This window comes from Phaseolus vulgaris, chromosome 2 (genome assembly GCF_000499845.2).
Source record: "Phaseolus vulgaris cultivar G19833 chromosome 2, P. vulgaris v2.0, whole genome shotgun sequence".
In the NCBI taxonomy this organism is placed as follows: domain Eukaryota; kingdom Viridiplantae; phylum Streptophyta; class Magnoliopsida; order Fabales; family Fabaceae; genus Phaseolus; species Phaseolus vulgaris.
In genome coordinates, this window is record NC_023758.2 from 44,159,313 (window position 1) to 44,167,667 (window position 8,355).

At 25.4% G+C, this 8,355-nt stretch overlaps 1 long non-coding RNA gene across 1 annotated transcript; it reads left to right on the top strand.

Moving 5' to 3' along the window:
• The first annotated feature begins 957 nt into the window (after positions 1-957).
• On the top strand, positions 958-2,440 carry LOC137809802 (uncharacterized). The gene is made up of 2 exons (XR_011080814.1): positions 958-1,195; positions 2,281-2,440. It is a non-coding gene; the product is annotated as an uncharacterized lncRNA (long non-coding RNA).
• The last annotated feature ends 5,915 nt before the right edge of the window (positions 2,441-8,355 follow it).

The following is an 8,355-nucleotide window of genomic DNA, read 5'->3' on the forward strand; positions in this document are numbered from 1 at the left end:
TTAGGATTAATATATATACATATTATTTTTTCATAACATTACACCACTAACTTAAAGTTTTTTTTTTTTAATTTTTTTTTGACTAAATTTAGATGATAAGTAACATAAAAACAACAAAAATATAACTTCGGTGAATGACAATGAAAAAGTAATCTTGACTGTTGTTAATTAAAGTAACGTAGTCTATATCATCAAAAGTAAATCTCAATCTCAGAAAAATCTTTATTAATGTTAATGTAAAATTTTCTTAAAGATTTTAGTTAAAAAATATCTCCACAAAGAATTTATTTTCATAAACATGTTTAAAAAATCTTACTTAAGAAATTAGGGAGACTACCTTTTCCAAGTCAAACAAAAAAAAGTTGTTTTTAACTTTTTTTCCTTCTTTTTTATTTTTTATTTATTTATTTATTAATTATTATTATTATTATTATAAGATCTGATTTATTTTATAATTTTATAGTATATGTTTAATATTTTAAGAAATTATTTGAAGTTCTGTTTTTATTTAATTTTTTATTGTATTTATATTAATATATTGTTGGGTATAATTATTATTTTTATGAGTTATAATTTATTTTATTATAATTTTTTATTAAATTTGTTTCTATTTTAATTACTGATTATGATTAAAAAAAATTGGAGTAGTATTTTTTATTTTTCATTACAAAGATTTTTTTTAACCTTGATTAAATTACAAAGGTTTTCAACAAAATACTCTAGATTTTTAAAACCTCCATAAATAAATAAAATTAATTAATTTTAATGAATAAATAATTAAAAAAAGATATAATTTTTTGTAGTTCAAAAAGCAATTTTGTGGTGTGACAGTAATTTGGGCCTGTTTTTGCAAAGTCCTAAAATGTGTAGTGGAATAGTGATTCCGGTGGTGTGAAGAGCAATGTTATTCTGTTTTGAATTTCTTTTACATATGAATCAATTGGATTTCTGTTCTTCATTCTTCTTGGAGTGATTTTGAAAACGTGTGCGCGGAAAACAGTACGTTGTTGGAAGAATTGCTAACCGAGGAGTTGCGATTTCTGGCGAAACCGATTAACGGAGAAGACTACCGGAACAGTGCCTTGCGTTTAGGTTTTGAAATCGAAAATGAATTTGAAGCGATTTGCTGGAAAATTTGAGATTGAGCGAACACGAACCAACGAGGAACTGTAGTATTTCGTATGAATTGATTCATGTAAGTTCCTGCTTCCGTTTTTGTTTTCAATTCCGAAAATTCGTTTTCTGTGTTCTGTTTGTTGTTTTCTTTTTCTTCTCACTGCAAAATTCATCTTTAAACTTGTTGCTTGAAACGAAGAACTGTATTGAGAAATTACGATGAGGAGATTGGAACCGTAAAGATAAAAAATTATTAGGTGATTCCGCAAATCGTTGGTGATTTTGAGTGATTACTGGAAAATTGAGTGAGTCGTTGGTGATTCAGTGGAAGTGTTTAAGAGGAGCGCGAATCTTTGTGTATTTGGAACAGTTTTTACAAGTGCTTTCTTGTTGTTCTTTCTGGAAATTATTGCGATTTAAATCGTATTTATGTAAAAACTAATTTTTTAAATATATAAATTATTTTTTGATAAAAAAGTTTAATGTTTTTAATAAGTCAAACAAATAAAATAAAATTTAATGTTTTGAATAAGTCAAACTCAAACTTTATTTAAATTTAATAGAATAAGTTAGTTAAAGTTGAATAATTATTTTTTTGCGCCAAATTTAAATTTCAAAAGTTGGTTCCACTAGAATTAGCTGAATACAAAGAGCACTATAAATATGTGTATGAGAATTATTATAAGCATTATGATAAAAACAGGCTTCAACTATTCAAAAGAGAAGAGAAGTTCAACGGATTACGTCCAATCAAACTAAGTTTTCTTCTTCCTTTTCATATTTTAAATTTTCATGTTTTTCTTTGATTTGAATATGAAGTTTATGTATATGCAATCTGATTAAAAGATATGAATATTGCAGTACTATTGCAATCATTACCTGCATTCTTTTTCCAAACCCATATCATTTTCTAAGATCTCCTTTTCATGTGGAAACAACATTTTTGAAATTTTACCTGACATCTTATAAGTTCTTCTGTCTTTTAAATTAATTTCGCAATTCCCTAAGCCTGGAATTTTTAAATTAATTTTAATTTTAATTTTAAACTTGTAAATTTTATATTTTTTGATATAAATTGAGAAGAAAACACTGGTTTTTATTGGTATCCCTTATTGATCAATGTCTAACAATTAATATGGTTTTTTTTTTCTTTGTTCGAATTAGTTCTTCCAAAGCCAAGAAGATTGGGGGAAGCAAGATTTGCATTCAAATAAGGTTTGTACATCGAGAAACAAAGTTAAACAACTTTTGATTTTTTTGTCATCTCTTTCTTTCAAGATTTTATTTTATTTTTTGCCCTTTGAATATACATTTATTTCTTTCATATGAAGATCAATAGCTAATAGAAGAAACAAGGTACCGTTAAACCTCATAAAAAAAATCCAATAATCCAATGCTAATCTAAATATTTAGATAAATTTTAAATTTAAATTCATATTTTTTATAAAAGTAATTTGACTTTTTACAAATCCAAATTCAAATACCAAATATTTAAATTTAGATTGAATTTTAAATTCATATTTTTATAAATTGTTCTTTTACAAATTTATGCAATATTAACAAATTATTAATATAATGTAATTTAAAATTTATCTTTTAAATTTTTAATATTAAGCTTATATTTTTAATTATTCATTAATTTCAATATTTTATTGTAGTTTAACATTTTTATGTTTATGTATTTATTATTTATTTAATGCGTTTAGTTTATACATTTTTATATATATCCTTATTTCACACGGTCAAAAGATATAAATGCATTTCAAATTCAAATAGAGACTCAGAAAGTAATAGAGGTTATGGATTCATAACTTATAACATAAAACATTTTTTGGACTTGCATGTATACTTTCATTCACGTTCATCTACAAAGTAGGAGGTAAGATATAAAGTTTTTCGTTCATATAATGAAAATCTTTAAGAGAATAACACAAGTTTGTGATTGGTTTTGATAATAATAAATAACTCTTTAATTTGCTCTTTGGTTTGAAGAATATGTGGCAGAAAGGACTATAAGGATTACTTTGGCACTTACTTTCCTAATAATTGCTTTATAATCCTTTTATTTTTTATTTTTTTCTTAACCAACTCAACCAATAAAAATTGATAAGTTGTTTTTATAGAAAGTCAAACTTTTTGACTCATTAAAATGTTGTCCTTACTCATATATTAATAATGAAATTATCTAAGTTAGGACAATATTTAGTTGAGTATAAAAGGTTTTATAATAAACAATATTAATAATAAAGAAAACTTGTCAAATTTAAAATTTTATTGCTTGAGTTGATTAAGGAGTTGTCTCATGGAAAAATAAAAAATAAAAGATTATAAAGCAATTATAAAGAAAGTAAGTGACAAATTTATTGTTACAGTTGTACAACTGTCATATATTCTTCAGCCAAAGAGTAAATTGACCGTCATTTATCATTATCAAAATCAAAACTTGATAAAACATATTTCTATTTGTATTTTAGACCCGCATGTGTGAAAAAAGTTCAGAAGACCCACATATGTGGAAAAGGTTCAGGAGGCTTAGTGCAATTATACAAATTTAGCTATGTAATCTTTTAGCAATGCTATATTATTTGTTCCTTGCATATTATTGTTTATAAGATTATAATACAATTGCAGAAACTTAGCAACTCATATACACTTAAACAAAACGATTTCTTGTTTTCTTGTATTTTACAGGGTAAAACTTTGGATGCCCAATGTTATTATTTTAAAGAAAATGAAAATTATAAATAAAATAACAATTATAAAGAAATTCACACCATATATCCCGATTTAACACTTTTTTCGCTGCAAAATGTTTAACAATTGTTTTCTAAAAAATGGTTTGTATTTTTTTTTAATTTTTAAGAATTTTACTGTAATAAAAACTATACAAACCAAATCCAAAAGCATTTTTTTGTATTAAATTAAAACTAAGTCAAACAACATTCAAAATCAAAATCAAAACACGTCAAACTGTGAACACCATTCTTTACACAATAACCCCAAGGATTATACAAATCATACAGAATAATATAATCACACGTACACATCAATCTTAAAAAAAATAACTAGAACATCTCAACTTTCATATTCACATAATAACCATACAAAACTCAAGGGTTTATTATGTATATTTTTTTTCAAAATCATACATCATTAAGAAAAATCAACATTACACTTCGTTCATGTATTTGTATCCGTATCTAACACATGATTTGCAATTCACTACAAACAATTATAAAATTCAATTAACTTCCCTCACCTCTTAAATACTTAGTTCTTCAAATCACTCACACAAATATATAAAAAAAAAGTTTAAGAAGTTTAAACTTACTTCTAAAAAACTTGATAAAAAATCAAACATATTACTACAATATTAACTTATCAAAGTTCATATTTTTTAATAAGATTTCACATGCATATTTTTTCCTGCAAAATTATTTCTTTATTTTTTAAAATTAATAATTCTTTTTGTAGTTAATGTTTTTCGATATTCCTAAGAGTTTGATACATAGAATTTATTTGTAAAGGGAAAGAGAAAAGAAGCCTTAATACATATAAGAATTTACAAAATATGGATCCAAAGATTCGAAGTGAGAGTGAGATAGGTTTGGACATAAGTGTCACTTAACTCTCTTAAAAAGAAAAACACAAAATTGAAGAATTGTTGTTCACTCTTTTATAACTTAAATTTTGGTTAGGTGAGATTTAGTCCAATTTACCATCAGACCAAATAAAACATAATTCAGTACTTTAAGTTGGCGAGTTAATTACAATATTTACTGAATAAATCGATCCAAACTAATTTGAATTCACTAATCAACTTGAATATATATTTTGGAATATAACATTTTGTATTATAATTTATAATACCAGAGATCTATCACTTTTAACACTAAGAATTTTTTATTTTCATAACTGTAACTGTTATTTAATAAATAATAAATGCTAACAATTACAACAAAATTAAGCACAGAGCCCTAAAACAATAATGCTCCCAGTTGCGTAATTAACTTCTGAAACGGTAAGAATTGGACACAATAATCCCTTTGTTTTCTCAAAAACACATTGGCTTAATTTTAGTTTCCAAATGTATCAATTAATAGACAAATAAATGAACAATTAAATAAAGAGAAAAAAAATTGAAAAAACGAAAAGGTAATAAGTACATGAAAGAAGGATCAACTAGAAGGAGTCAAAATAGTAGATCTCGACAATTTACCAAAGTGAAAGCTAGAAAATAAAAAATGAAAAATTAGTTTTTCTATTGACAATTCATAATTTATCGAAATGGAAAATTATAAAATAAAAGAAGAAAAAAAGACGAAAATGGAAAATAAAATAGTAGAATACGAAGAAAATTATATCTAGAAAAAAGGTTGTTCAACTTTAACAGAATAAAATGTATTTACCAATGACTTAGGTTTACAAAATAGCTTGAAAAAAAAATTTAAATTTAAATTTAAAATTAAAATAAATATATTATATATATTATATCATCATATTGGGTTGGGCTTATCAAGTTTAAAAAATTACTATTATTATCTCTCTTTTAGCTAAATTTACCCCACCTTGTGTATTTAATTTAATTTTCGAAACTATCCTTGTTGACTCTTTATGACGGTTAAAACAAATTCTTTTATGCCGATTTTAAACCCATCATAGATATAAGTGATATAGAAAGTATATATTTTCTGCTAATTAAAAAAATATATTTTCTATGTCACATAAAAGTATTATTTTCTATGATACATAATATTTTAATCATCATAGAATATTTTATGGCAATTTCTCCCTCCACCATATCAATTTCAGCATGCACTCAATCAGCTCTAGAAAATGATAAAAATACTCCTCTTAAATGACGAAAATAACCTTATACAAAAATGGGAAAAATTATTTTTGAAACTTTTATCTGAAATATTTTGGATTTCAATTTTCGGAACATATTTTTGAATTCTGAAATTTTTTATCCAGAATTTATTTTTAGTTTTGTGTTCAGATTTTTTTTTCCAGCATGTATTTTTTTATTTCTCAATTATAATTATTATTTTTGGATTTTTTAATTTGGAATAAGGGTAGTTTTGGAAATTTAAAAAAATTGATATGGTAGAGGTTAAAATTGATATGGTGCAGGAGGGTAGTTTTGGAAATTTAAAAAATTGATATGATGGAGGTTAAAATTGATATGGTGCATGAAGAATTTGTCATATTTTATTTTCTACAACAGATAATGTTTTAACAGTCATAAAATGTGTTATCTCTATGACAGATAATATTTTAACCGTTATAAAATATGTTACTTTCTGTGATGGACAAAGACAAATTAATCATAAAAATTAATATAATTTTTATGATAGGTTTAATAACCATGCTCGTCATGAAAAGTGTATTTATTTTTATTTTTTGTGATATATTTATTTTTTCAGTTATATAACATATCTACATAATAAACACAAATCTCAAATTCCAATAATAGAGAACAAATTTCATGAATTAAAATAATCAAACAAGGTTATTTCTATATCTCTACCAATTATAAGTGGACTTACAATTCCAATTTATGTTGAGGATATACACTCTGTATGAGGAAAGTTGTGGGAAAACGGTTATGTATGAAATGGAAATAGGTAAATATGAAAAAAAGAATTATATAAGACTAGTTTAGGTTATAATCATAGTAGGTGGAGTCGGAAGTATGAGTTCATGCTTTAAACTCTCTCTAAATATTTCACTATAATGTCTAGTATTCCATCTATATGCACGGTTATGAAAATCTTTACCCTTTTTCCTGTACCGAACTTTGGTCAACTCTCCTCCTACAATATTCACACGCTTGATATGGCCAAATCTTCATCTTATAGAGGGAGTAAGAATTGTGACGAACAACTTAATTGTTCTCGTGAAGGGATTGACATTTTTTAGAAAATCGGTAGTGCATATATTTGTTTCTATAAAATCTATGTTTTGAGATGGAAAAAAGATATGAGTAAATTTAAGAGCAACATTCTCATCAACATTAAAATTATAGTTACTTCGATAGTTTTCCATATACATCGTCATTATCTTTGTATTTGTACCGGGAAAAACGAATTCTGATGTAAGGATGTGACCATAAATTTAAATTAATGTTTTTCAAATTATAGGTTAATTATGTAGGGATCACTAATCATGAGATTCTATCATTATTAAACTAAATACGTAAAATTGCGTACAACATCGTACAATAATTGCATACAATAATTGTGTATAATTTGATAACTATTATGTCCTAAATTTGAACAACAACCGCTCTTCACAACAAAACACAAGTTTCATGTTAAAACTTAGTATCACGAGTAAAGGAAACCTGCACAATATAATATCACGAGTAAAGGAAACTTACACAATATAATATAGTTATTGATTGATGATATGAGGTGATTATAAAAATAATATAGCATGATATGTATCAAACCTTGAATTGGCTTCATGTGGTGGTTGTGTCGTTGTGTATACGAACATGATCAAATATATTTAGGAGATATTCCTCCATGGAAACATACTTCTTTTTACAAGCATATACACGACGGGTAGATGAATTGAAATACCACAAAATATTTCATATCGATAATATTCCACCTGAGAGCCTGCTGGGAGGATGACACTGGCAGGCTTTGGTCCAAGAACCGTTGCTAGTTGTACGCACAAAAGCATGTCTGCTAGATGGAATATTAGGAAGAGCACACACGATCAACAAATACCTTCAAATTATAACAAGTGGAGTCAAAAGTATGACCATGAGGTCGTGCTTTAAAACCTTTTCTAAATATCTCATTATAATGTCTAGTATCCCATTTATATACACGCTTATGAAAATCTTTACCCTTTTTCTTGTATCGAATTTTGATAAACTGTTGATATTAATGTACAAATCTCGTGATTTGGCCAAATTTTCATAAAGTAAGAATTGTGACGAAGAACCTCTTGATCGTTCTCGGTCTCGTGAAGTGATTGATACTTTTTAGAAAATGGGTAGTGCATATATTTGTTTCTATAAAATCAATGTTTAGATATGAAAAAAAAAAAGATGAGTTAGTTTAAGAGGAAAACAAATACTAAATGGAATGTAAGAATGTCACCATGGATTTAAATTAATGTTTTTCAAATTACAAAACTAATTATGTAGAATCACTAATCATGAGATTCTATCATTATTAAATTAATTACGTATAATTGCGTACAATAACATACAATAATTGT